Here is a 13,514-nt window from a genome sequence, read left to right on the forward strand (position 1 = left end):
TGCTCTGACCCTTGGACCTGTTTGCAAGCAGAGGGTATTGTTCCATCAAGAGGGGATTACCTTCAGTGGCCATACCATTGTTTTCTAGTTGTTCAGTAACTAAGACTTGGTATTTCAAAAGTGGCTTTCATTTCGATGTTGCCTGTAGTTTTCATATTCCCAAAATCTTTTGTCAGGCAATCATATTTATAAGACTTTCCTGTTTCATCTTCCCCAACAGTATCCCATTTGCTGTATCCCTTATCCCCACCTTTCCTATCCCCACTATAAAATCCCTAGACCCTGTCAGATATTCAGCTTTCTGTCTCTTCCTCCCATTGTTTCATCTCAATAAACCTTCTGCATGCCTTCACACCCTGGTCAGGGACGGCTCCCTTGGGTGAGGAGCGCACCCCTGTCTACCTGCGCTTTTGTGAGTGTCTGTGCCTGCTGTAGTGCTGTCGGGTTGTGGCTAGACCCCTGAGCTCTCTTTGAGCTAACATGCAAAAAACCTGACAAGAAAGGGGTTTTACCTCAGTATTTATTTTAAGGATCCTTAGGTGCAGGTGGAATGTGCTGAAATGCACCCCGTGATACACACACACGATAGATTTGGTATAACATTATAGGTTTTACTAGTTAGCATCTCTATCAAAAATTCCCCAATGAGTGGCTCCAATGAGCCCCCCTCCTCAAGGAACCTTCCCCTGGATGATTCTATCTTAGTTTACAGAATGTGTTCTGGAGAGGACCTTGGGGTCTGGGGTTTCTAAGATGTTTGGTCTCCTAGCTTGACAAATAAGTCTAAGAATGTAGGCAAAAAACACTAAGAATACAAAAGCTATAAAAAGATATATAAAAGGGGTATAAAAGAAAAGGCAAAAAATCACTATGGCATCACTACCAAATTTCAGCTTTGTAGAAATAAACAATTTGTGTTCATTTAGCACAGTCCTTGCTATAGAAAGTGCAGACACCTATAGGTATGTGATGACTTGCTCTTTGGAAGGATATTTGGAAAAACGTATTCAGGAGATGCACTGAATTCTCTCAGGACCACTTCTTAAATTTGATCCAAAGAAAAATTTCAGAAAAGAAAAGAAATACTTCCTGGCTGTTTTTATGCTTTTTCCTCTATAAGCACCAGACTCAGCTCAGCTTGGGAGGGGAACATCAGCCTTATGTGATATAACTTTCCCATTAGTGCAGAACAGTTGAAGAAACTCTTGAACAACTTTTTTGTTTAGCACATGGAAAAGATAAGGCCAACACAAAGGGAAAATGGCCAAACACATCAACACCACAAAAAGCTGCTGCTGCCATCTCTTTTCAGCTAATGTTACTATATACATGCATCTCTGCATGGGTTTTTGTCAGTTCTGGAGGGTGAAAGTCAGTTCTGGTGGGTTTTATTCAGGTGAAAGGCAAAAGCAAATTCTCCAAAAACTGTTAACCCACAAGGTTTGTGCTTGGCTAAGGGCAGGTGACATCTCAGCACAAGTAGAACAGTACAACAGAACACCCCTCTGTAATCAGAATTAAGCACAAGCAATATACTTTAGTGTGCAAGGAACTGCAGCTGTTCTTCTAAGTTTTAATCTCCATTCCTGAACTACCAATGTCCAAACAGGCAATAAAAGTGACCTTCCCTAGCTTGTGCTTCTCATTACTGAAGGTGAAAAATGACAAGGCAAACAAAAGAAGTGGTTAGAAATCATACTGTCATGACTGATACAACTGGTTCATTTGACACTTGTACTGGAATCTGATTCAGAAAAGACAGCTACAGAGAACTAGGAAACATGGACAAAGTTAGGAGACACTGTATAGCTTTAGGAAGGGAAAAGGAGGTTTCTTAACACATTTATCTTTCCTTGGACAGGCCATAAGCAATGCCTATGCAGTCACGTATTGCTGAGGCAGGTGGCCATGCAGGTCAGGCTGCTGAGGGGCTGCCAGCAGAAATCACAAGGATTAAGGCTTGGAGGACTGTGGACTGCTGCAGTCTGATCAGTGACTAGTGGAGGCTGATAAAACGCTGCAAATTACTGTGTGTGAGATTTATAATGGTTTTCTTCAAGTACTCCAAGTTCAGACCTGGCAGTTGAGTGCAGGAGGCAGGTGTTTGACTGCTCCTGTGCTTTGAGACCAGGATGGTGATAAACAGCCTGACATAAAACGAGCAGCGCTGGATTCAAACAGGGTTCATGGCAGACAGAGATACAGTTGCATATTATATGGGGGTTGAGCAATTTATTGAAGATTCAGAGCTCGAGTTCTGACATTGAGATATCAATCCCATGAGATTAGTGTTGAGGGGTGTTTGCTTTCTGCCTGCAGATAAACATCTCCCCTGAATGAGTTGAGAGATTTGCATGTAAATCTGCTCTGTACCTTAAATATGAGTCACAGGCTTTTCTTTTCTGCTTTGTCATGAAAAGTATACTTAAAATATACTTGTATATACTTTATAAAAAGTATATTTGTGTATAGTTTATATATGCTTGTATATACATAAAAATATGTTTAAATCTCAGCTTGGGTACATAGGTAACTGGAGTGGTCTTTCTTGTACAAAACATACTGAGAAATTTTTTCCTCAAGTCTGCTGTTACTTTAAATATTCCATCCTTAAGATGTACCATTTAAAATCTCAGTTGTTCTTCTGAGGCTGGGATGTACTCAGACAGTATAATGCATCAGGCTTGGTGGATGCTGAATCTGAATGTAAAGGAAAATCAGATGTTTAGTCTTTCTATCCATGTAAAATTGTGGCATCAGTGAGCTGAAAATGCGGTAGGATGAAATTTAACTTTTCCATTTGTTCAGGGCTGTTTCTGCTTAGAATTGAGAAAGTCTTACTTTTCCATTATATGTTACTACAATTCTTAAATTTTCTCTTTAAATAATTGATTCTGTATTTTATATTTTTATTTTATATTTTATCTGTGTACCCAATAGAGTATTTGAAGCACGAGGCATTCTCTTAAAGTACTCAGCTGTAGAAAACAGAAGCTATTACTAGATTAGCTGTTAAGAACACTGACATCCATATTGAACCACAGATAATAAAAACAAGTTATTCTAAATTGTAAAAAGTATGGTAAATTTCATTGATATAAAACCTAGTAATTGGCATTGTTATATAATGGCAATTAAAAAGCACTATAAAGAATAAGGTCTGTTCCAAAGGCAGTCTAGATGAGAAAAACAAATGTTCTGTAAAGGAAACATACAATGTACATGGAAAGAAGATAATATTCCATTATTTGATATACAGTCCTGGAGAACACACAGCATAAGCAGATCTTTCTGAAAGCTTCCGTAATTTGAAACTACACCATGGAGGTATCCAGGTGAGTGAGAAAATCTATATACGGATCTGAGACACTGGACTGAAAAGTGTATTTAGCCTCTTCCACCTAGTTCAGTAAGATGGATTATGAAAGCCAAAAGCAAAGAAAACTGTGTGGCTCATTTAATACGAAGATTTCTGTACCTCCTCCTGATCTTTCTCTTGGCGCATATTTGTCTTGCTGTCCCAATTGCCTGTGTTCTCTCACACACTTAATCAACAGTTGAGTTCTCCAACTTCTCTGCCATCTTCTGAGGACTTTGAACTGCACCCTTCTGGCCACTGACAAAGGACTTGGGACTCCAAAGTCCCTTTCTATGGCTGTATGTGAAGGTACTTCATCTCCCTTTGGTTGTTGTTTAATCTGGTCTGTTTCTATAATTCATGCAGAAACTTTATCTCCTCTTGTGCCCAAGAGATGGTGAATGGATATAATTTTTCTGCAGCCTCCAATTCCACCCACCCTACTATCTCTTTAAGACCCTAAGGATTTTTTACTTAATTCTCTTTTCATGTATCATGATCATTGTCTTGACTTCATGCCATTAATTACTACTATACATCTTTATTGAACGTTACCATCTGAAAAGGGAATGCAGAAAATCATTGTGGGCCTGCTCACAAATGTACTTAGTTAAATGTAATCTTTACATTTGATTTTCAGTGGATTTAGAATTACAGGTGATCATTTTCCTTCAAAATAACTTTACCACTAGGAAACTCTAGCTAAGATTCCCGGGAAAGTTATTATGTTATTTTCTGGATCAGTCTTGAAGTTCTTTTTTCCAGTAAATCCCTGGAGGCTGGATAACTAAAGGAGCTTTGGGTTAGCTGTCTGAAACTAATGGCATTAAATCAATTGCTACAAGAATATATTTAGGCTGAGCATTAATAATATGGGGAGCCTGGATGACATAATGATGGAGCACTGGCCTGGGATTTGGGATGTCTGGACTGTGATCTTGGCTCAGCCCGTAACTTGCTGGGCAACCTCCGGAAAGTCACTTTACTTTTGCCTTATTAAAAAGTTTCATGTGGAAAGTGCTTTGAACTCTTCTGATGGCAAGTGTTATGCCAGTGCCATATATTTTGTAACCACATAAGTGAAATCTGTTAAATGCCAAGCAGAATTAAAGTGGTAAGTGCCTGTGGCTAGAGAGCCTTTCATGGACACTGCTCAAGCCTCCTGTCAAATCTGTGTTTCTGAAATAATCTTGTAGGAGAAGTGAAAGGAGCAGGAAGATGCCCAAATAGCCCTTTATACTGATAAGGCTTGTTTAATAATGACAAATTGTACAATATAAGATGCAATGAGAAGGATGTATCAAGTGGGATTCTGCAGGAGTTATTCTGGTTATTGCAGTATCAGCCTTTTCATTAGGGCACAGAATACGACACTCCAGGAAAGAATAGGGAGATTATCAATGATGGAGAGTGCTAGGATACTGTTTTAGATAGCAATTTTCCTGATAGGTACCACTGAGAAAGCTAACATACTTCATACCACTTTTTTTTCTGTGAATCAGAGTTCAGTTCTCAGTAGGAAGATCAGCTGCACATGAACATTGGAAGAGAAGCAGGATTTGGAGCTACAGCAGGAGAAGAAATCATCACAGGGGAGCTAAGCAACATTTGACTTGTGAAATTGGGTGGACTTGGTCTCTCTTTACTGGGAGCTATGAAAGAGGTGAATCAAATAGAGGCATCGAAAATTATCTTTGAGAAAGTATGAAGGATTTATGAAGTCCTAGATCCTGGAAATGAGTAAATGCAGCCCTTATCTTTAAAAAGAGGGAAAAGGAAGTTCAGAGGAATTACAGATCAGCAAGCCTTTCCAGAAAAAAATACTGAAGAAACAAATAATTTTTAAGGAGAAAACCCAAAGCCAGCACAGAACAAAATGAACCAAGGAACTGGAAAACAACAAAGGTCTGTCAAAAGCAAATTATCCAAGTTTCAAACCTGTTTTTTTTTCTATGAAAGAAGAGCGTCTATAGTAGAACTGGCCAGAGTGGTGCACTTTGAGCCTTGTAAGCATAACATGGCAGCTTCCAAAGTAGACTGGGAAAAGTGCATCTGTAATTAAACTGCCCTAAGCTTGATACAGAACTCTCTGGAAAGCCTCCTTCACAGAGGGTATTAATGACTCACTGCCAAACGCTCAAGCAGGATCCCGTGTACTCTGGATGCAGCAGTAAATTCTTCATCAGTAACTTGCATAATGAAGCAAAGGTTAGGCTTAGTAAATATGCAGACCATATCATCCTAGGCAGATTCAGGCATATTGGGAAAATAAGAATTTTTTTTCCAATAACTTTATAATTTAGAGAAATGGTCTGAAAAATAGAGCAGAGTTGAATTGAGGACAAATATGAACTGTACAATGCTGACCAACAATATGATTGTACAAGGACAGCCAGCTCTGACAGTCCAGAATACACTGGGTGGTGAAACTGCAGGGGAAGATCTGAAGCTATTACTGGGCACCATTAGTGGAAAGAAACGGTGTCAAGCTGTTGTGCAAAACACAAGCACTCACTGGGTACGCAAGATCAGGCAATGGACTCTTCTCTCTGGTGACCAGTGACGGGACCTGAGGGAATGGCTGGAGCTGTGTCAGGGGAGATTTAGGTTGGATATCAGGAAAAGGTTCTTCTCGCAGAAGGTGGTCAGGCACTGAGCAGGCTCTCCAGGGAAGGGTCATGGCCCCAGGGCTGACAGAGCCCAAGGAGTGTTTGGACAACACTCTCAGGCACGTGGTAGGATTGTTGGGGTGTCTGTGTAGGGCCAGGAGTTGGACTGGATGATCATTGTGGATCTGTTCCAACTCAGAATGTTCTATAAAAGAACAAGCCCTGCAGGGTAAGTGAAGGTGCTCTGGTGAAATCTGATGTCCAACACTAGGCTCCATGGAAAATAACACCAGAGACTGGCAAGTGCAAGGCAATGAGAATGACTACCACTGAGGATTTAATGAACTGCTGTTATTTCATCTAAAGAGGAAAGAAGACACAGGTGCTACAGGATAATTGCCTTCCAACTGAGAAGAGACTGCTGCAAAGGTAGGAAGCAATTTTTCTCTGTGTCCAAGTGAATGAGACATAGAGTAATAAGCTAAACCTGAAGCAACCGATTTAGATTAGACATTAGGAAAAAGTTTCCAACAGCATGGGTAGTTCAAGGTGAGAACAGAGTCTGTGCTCTCTACAGGCAATTTCTGTAATAGGAAATTTTTAAGAACAGGTTGACCCAATGTCTGAGTGACCTCTGTATAGCTGACTCAGCCCCAGTGCAGCCTTACTATCCACGATCCTACTTCTTCTTGTTGAGGGCAGACCAGAAGGTGCAACAGCCACCTGGGATATGGCATTTTGGGCTTTTGTTCCAGGAATTGTATTTTTTTTTTTTCCCATCTGGTACATGTTTTGCCTTCTGCTTCTCTTGCTCTCTCAGTGTAATTTATATACAGCTAGTCTATGATAGTTTCATTAGAAGGGGAATGTAAATAAAAGGGGTGAGAAAAATATATTAATATTTGTAAAGTACTTTATGAGCCCAAGTGAAAGGCAGTATATAAGCACGAGCATTATTATGGGAAATCAATGAATAAAGTAATAAACCAAATTGAATAAAAAATGAAACAAACCCCAAAAAACTGCTATACTCTGCACATAAACCCCATAAAATACATATAAACCTTAAATAATAACAACCCATTTTCAGGAGTTTCTGGTTTTCGTTGGTTTTTTTAAAATTAATTAAGTCTTTTTCATTTACCAAAGTTCAAACAATTAATCACAGGCCTATGTAATCAAAAGTAGAGTTTATTTCCTATTACCTATTCGCATTGCAATCCCAGCATTTGAGATGATTACATACTATATATAAACACACACCTACTATGTAATCATTTAAAGTGCTGTGAACAGTGTATAGGTAGTTCAAAACGAACACTGTGCGTGCAGCATAAAGCATTAATAGCATTCCAAAGTATGTCACATCATGAGAAAGACTATTCTGTTCCTGAAATGAATTTGACTTATTCATTAGTGAGATGAAGAAAGCTGATTACAGTGAACTATTTTCTTTTACATCAGATAAGGGATAAACTTACCCTAAAGATTTGGGGTTTTTTCCTTGAAGAAACAGACATGTTTTAAAGAAGATTGTGTTTTTTAAGGCAGCTGCAACCGGTCAATCATGCTTGAATCCTATGGCACTATTTTTGTTGGGTTTACTTTAGCAGATCATTTAAAAATGACCTATTCAACTTCATAGCAAATAAATAGGGATTTCTTATTTCTGCAAGTTTCTCTGGTACAGGTCCATCACTCTTTGGATACTTAAAGAAGCAATAAAGATGCATAAGAGTTTAACTAAAGAATTTTTTTAGTTGGAGTATTAATGAATAGTTCAGGCAACAGGGTTTGGAGGGAAACGTAGAGGATCATAGCTTATTATGAAGAAATGCATTAATCAGAAAGAAGGGAGCCCAACAGTCAACATTTACTTGTTCATTAATGTTTGCAGGATATGTAAAAATACATAATATTGCAAATAAAAATGGTGTGAACAGCCTGTTCTTTTCCTTTCATAGCCAGGTTATTCAAATTTGCATTTTGTCTAATGCTAATCCCAACTGTAACTGGAAACAGCTCCAGATGCAGCAGCAGCTTAAGAAGGACATTGAGGTAGTTTATGAAATGAATTAATGAGAGTGAATAGTGTATTCTACCTTTGCAAGTCCTTTCATGCAAGGCTCTTGGAGCAATTAATAAACATCACTGCACTGCTGAAACAGAAGAAACTGTTGCTGTATAAAATTCTCAGGGGTAGGCCCTACTGACACCTGTGTAGTGACTGGGCATCTAGTGACCAAGTCACCTTAGAAAAGGAGACTTCAACACCTGACTTTTGACAAATTTTTAAGTATTTAGATGCTTTCAATGCATTCCAGTTTTCTTTATTGAAGAAGATACAAGCACAGAGAGCTTGGTTCTGTTCTCTTACCCAGCTGGGAGCTGTTGACACCAGCAAAGCTCAAATCCATGATGTGCTGAATGTCTTTGTAAAATAATCAGTAGGAAATGGAGAAAATGGAGATACTGTGTACCTGCAGCATCTGACAGGATTTACAGGGTCAGAATTAGGCCCAGAAATAGGACATAAAGAAAGTCATGTAATTATGACAGATAATCAAGGCTATACTATGCTTTTACCACAAAACTACCTTCCTGCAGTCACAGATTATTAAAATCCAGGGTAGGATTTGGAGGAAAACAACAAACCAATTAGCTTTTAAGGATAAGTGAAGTAACCAAACATAACATTTGGGCTATCTGGGATTTTTCATGCAGAGAAACAACATTCCTTGGACACTTGACCCTGTGAAAAACCAAAAAGATTGAAGCAAAAGTAACAGTTATTCCAAAGAGATCATATTATTTGCAACAGTATTGTAAAAAGGAAGTGAAAAAAAGGAGAAAAAGCCAGAATTATTTACTTTGGTTTCTAACCTTAATTCCAAAATAAATAAATTACAAAACATCAGAGAAATTGCATTATTTTGGTGCCAAGAGGCTTGGACAAACCATTTTCCTTTCTTTTGTTTTCTTCTCAGATACTCTGGAAGGCTTGAAGAACTGTTCAAGCTGTTATGAGGTTGGTACTTTGCCCTCTGGAGTGGGAAGAAACAGGTCAGTTGTACGTGTTTATATCAAAGGAAGTTTAAAGATTTTCTTTTAAAAGAAAATTCATCCATAAGCCGTGGTGGCAGTGACCCCAGTAGATGCCAGGGAAGGGAGCCTGGAAAAGAAGAGGGGACTGCTGATATTTGATGAAGGGAAAAAGGAGTGAGGGAAAGGATTGATAGGCAAACATGGAGCAAGGTTGTTGCACATAGGTGTGGGAGCACTGATCAAGGGGCTGTTTCTTGAGACTGTACAGAACTTGGACTGGGTCACCACTTTTTGGGTAAAATTCCTACAAAGTATCAGTCTCTCAAGGAATGCAGTGGATTGTGGGAGCACAGTTGAGTTCTCAGCTGATGGAAACAGGCAGAGGGGATCTGCACTCTTAAGTAATCTTCCAAGTGCCTGGGTTACTTAAAGTGAAATATAGTAAGACTTCTTGGCAGTATTTGGTGTTGGGCACTGATGCAGAGTACAACTTCTAAGAACTGATAGTTTCATCATTTCAGATAGTTCACTGGGATGCAATTTGGCTGGTCCAGCAGGTCTTGGCTCAGGACTTCACTGTGTTACATCATGTTCGTACCAGTTCTTACTCCTTGGCATTCATCAGTAGTTTGTGCCCTCTATCTGGTAAAGGATAGCAGGAGATTATCAAGATTAAATGGTAATGGGTCAGCATCCTTGTCTGGAAGCTTGAAAGTTGCTGACCACTGCCTCAAATGGGATAGTCTCTTCCAGAGAGTAACTGGTTGTCAGATGTCTTCACATCTAGGCAGACAAGATTTGGGCTGTTGTTTGTCCTGTAGGTTAGAGCAGAGGTGACCTGTGCGCTGCTCGGGAAGAAATGTGGATGAGGGCTCTGGGACTTCAGCATGTCCTGGTTTGTCTGGTTGTGAGTCTGAATATCTGATTCTGACAGAGGTGTTGGTGCATTTCTTTATGATCCGTTGTGATAGTCTAAAAATGACCATAAAATCATCTCAATCTGGCTCTGTTTTTATTGTCAGAACTGGAATTAAATGTCTTTGCTAAGACCTCTTCTGGACTTGATTTATGCAGAGAACACAACCAAAATTGATTGAATACAACAGGATTAATTTATTTGCCTCATGTTAGAACCTAATCCAAGACCCTCAATTATCTTTCAGTCAGTGTCAGTGAAAAATGGGGAAATACACTGTGACTTCTTAAACTAAGATGTTATTTCCCTGCATGTTCATTTAGACTCAAGTTCAAAAAAACTCCAGGAATCTGTGCTTAATATCTCTAAGTCAACTATGCCATCATGTCTCTAAGGAAAGACAGTTTTACAGTTAAATCAGAACATTTGTTATGAAGTATCAACATTCCCCATCAGTACATTTTGTCTAGTGCTTGCTTTAATTCCCAAAAGTGTAAAAGAAGGTGTTCCTATTTGATAATATTTGAATCAGATTCACAGTGAATCATTGTACTGCAGCACAGTCTTTTCCTTTTTTTTAAACTCTTTTGTAATTCCCAGTTACTTTGTAATGCTGACCCAGCTCCATCTATCCTGAATTCTGCTCAGATACGCAAATCTTGTGTCAGGACTCTGTGTTTCTAGTGATGCCCTTGCTGCTCTCCTGTGACACCACATCCTAGTGAAAGCAGTGTAGAGAGCAGATTAGCCAGGCTTTCTTTTGCTGCAAGGCAGAACTGAACAGTAAAGTACCATCCATGGGCTGCAGGGAACAAATAGGTTTTACCTTGGAGCTCATTTTTGAGGCTCTTCCCTACCAGTGCAACTGGAGAGCTGTCACTAGTGCAGCACTGGCTGGTGACATATGAAAGATGATTATATACTGTATTTCTTGGGTTTTTTTTCCCGCTGAGATGCACCTGAAGGCAATACCCGCCCTCTACTCTTTCCCTTCTATGCACTTGCCAGTAGATGGTGGTAGCAGTTGCTCTATTGATGGCAGTGCCAAACAGTGCTGACATTTGAAAAAAGCAGCGTTTTATGACAGCGGCAAGAATTACTTCTCTTTGGGAATCTATATTCTGTCAAAGAACGTACGTTAGGCCCTGCTGAACTGCTGCCACTTCCATTTAAGCAGAGGCCTCTGCAGCAGCAGCTCCACGAAGAGGTTCACCTCGTCAACAGTGATCGCGCCCAAGTGTGAGATTAGCAGAAAAGCTGCTGAAACAAAAGATACTTGTTAAATGCAGCGAGGGTCAGCCACAGAAGACTGACGTTAGGTGTTCCAAAAACAAGGCTTCAGGGTGCAGGGAAGAAGTGCAAACTCTTATGAGGAGTGACTGCTGCCCATGTGAAGCCGTGGGCTCAGCAAAGCAGGAGTTGGGATACAGTGCTGGGCAGCTCCCACGCTGTTCTTTGGCTGTGGTGAGGGAAGTGTACTTATATCAAAGTTACAGGGCAGGAGCCTGCTGATCATCAAGCTGTCTATTAATAGATGGTACATTTGGGAAGCCTAAAATCTCTGCCATAAATTAATAAGCTCGAAACTGGCTGAGACAGGGCCATTCTGTGATGTGTTAGGAAGGTGCTCAGCCAAGTCTTAATAGTAAATTCTCCTCAATTTTAAGGTTCAAAACCAAGCAAAGGATCCAAAGTCCACAGCCACCCTTTCACCCTTTCCTTCAAATCATGAAGCCACATTATTCCACTGGTGGTTATGTGGGTGGAAGAAGGCAATAAAACTTAGAGCCTGTCTGGGGCACCAACAGGTCTGGTTGTGAGGGATGGGCACCCCACAAAGACAGGCAGCAGGGATGGGAAGAGGGGGGATAAGGATGTGACCAACTAAGATGGACTTTTCTTCTAATAATACAGTCTGGTTTTTAAGAAATAGGTATTTAGTCCTTATCTGTGTTCCCTAGCCCGGTGTGATACTATTCTGGTGTACACCAAAGCAGTATCTGGGCATATACATTCCATACACAAAATAAGGGAATTGGGCCCTTGGAGACCTTTGGAGCTTAGAAGAAATGGTAGGAAAAAATGATATGGCCACTTTACAGGTGAAGTTTCAAAACTTAGGTTAAATTAGGTAGGAAGCAAGTTTTCCTACACCTCAATTTCAGCATCTAAATCTGAAATATCCGTTTTCCTTCTCCTCCTGTAAGATAACCACAGCTCTATTCTCCAGCTAATCAGGGAATTTTCAACAACTATATCTTCATGAAAACCTGAAAACGTAGTATCTGCAGTTTGCTGGCTTGATTTTTCAGCCTGCACAGCATTCAGCAGTTCTCTGGCATTCCTGGGATTACTGGCTGCTCGGCATTACATCAAGCTTCTTATTTAAGTTTCTGTATTGTGGGTTTAAGGATCTGAGTTTTAGACAAAAATTTTTGCTTTGAAAATTGTGTTCAGCAACTGTATAGACTTTAAAAAAATATAATAATATCCTGACAAGGGAGGTCTCCTCCTGAGTCTTAACCCTGGCAAGTTTTTAATTTCTCTTTCCTCCCTTCCAGGAAAAAGATTCACCTAAGATGCAAAGCATATCAAACTGTCAGATCAGATGCATGATATGTATAATTAATGGTGTAGAACAAAGAGAAAAACCCTGCCCTGAAAATACAAAATCTTCCCTTTTTAAAGTTGCCTCCTGCTTTCACCCTTCCAATTCCTCTAGGACTGTGTAACATTTAGATGAAATCAGCTACTTCGGGGCAAGAAAACAGTGCCAGTGTTACCATTTTTATCTGAACAGGAACATTTTGGAGCCTGCAAAAAAATCCCTGCTAGTCCATGGCTCTCCTTTGGCCCTCATGTTCACTTTCCTGTATTCAAAACCTGCCTGCTCGGGGTGTGCTGACCTGCTGGTTGCTCTGCCAAGCTGTACCAGAGAGGTGACATTGCTCTGTGTCCCCAAAATGCAACACGAGGGGGGCAGCCAAAAGTGGGGGGCTCACACCTACAGCACGTTGCAGATGCCTCATCTCTGGAAGTGTTCAAGGTCAGGCTGGATGCAGCTCTAAGCAACCTGGTCTAGTTAAAGGTGTCCCTGCCCAAGGCAGGGGAGTTTAAATGAGATGATCTTTAAGGTTTAAGGTGAAATCCTTGTTCACAGAGTTGTTTTGGTAGGCAAAGGGGAGACTTTCTTATTCTTCTGGAGTGCTAGAAAAAGATCCCATTTAGGGGTCAGATGGCACATAATCAGCTTGTCCAAATGTAGGCGAAGGTACCACTGGACCTTTATTCTTGTTTGGCTTCCAGCTGTTCTCAGCAATTTAAAATAAAATTAGCAAATAAAGGAAAATTGCTTGCACATGAAAAAACTCTCACAAAGAAACCTGAAGAATAATATCCATCAGAATAATAACTTGAAAATTATCACTCAAGGAGTCAAGGTACCTAGCTCCATATAAGGAATTGTAAACTGGAGATGGTCTCTATGTGCTTGATAGTTTCATTCATACAATCCAGATGTGCCTTGCAGACAGCCCGGGTGCACTCTGAAGATTCGAATGGAGAAAAAAGACACAAGTTAAGGCCC

The 13,514-nt window shown here is 40.1% G+C and overlaps 1 long non-coding RNA gene across 4 annotated transcripts in view; it reads left to right on the forward strand.

The window, feature by feature from the left end:
• Positions 1 to 150: 150 nt before the first annotated feature.
• Positions 151 to 13,514, forward strand: part of LOC121661222 — a 36,791-nt gene continuing 23,427 nt past the window's right edge. The window contains exons 1-3 of one of the 4 annotated variants that reach the window (XR_006014883.1): positions 778 to 3,667; positions 4,861 to 6,396; positions 8,955 to 9,030. This is a non-coding gene — a long non-coding RNA (uncharacterized LOC121661222). Of the gene's footprint in view, positions 6,397 to 8,954; positions 9,031 to 13,514 lie in introns of all 4 variants that reach the window. The other 3 variants (XR_006014885.1, XR_006014884.1, XR_006014882.1) reach the window with 3 other exon arrangements.

Source organism: Corvus kubaryi, unplaced genomic scaffold, assembly GCF_017639235.1.
Source record: "Corvus kubaryi isolate FWS band 111438036 unplaced genomic scaffold, C.kubaryi_AGA036_p1.0 37126, whole genome shotgun sequence".
In the NCBI taxonomy this organism is placed as follows: domain Eukaryota; kingdom Metazoa; phylum Chordata; class Aves; order Passeriformes; family Corvidae; genus Corvus; species Corvus kubaryi.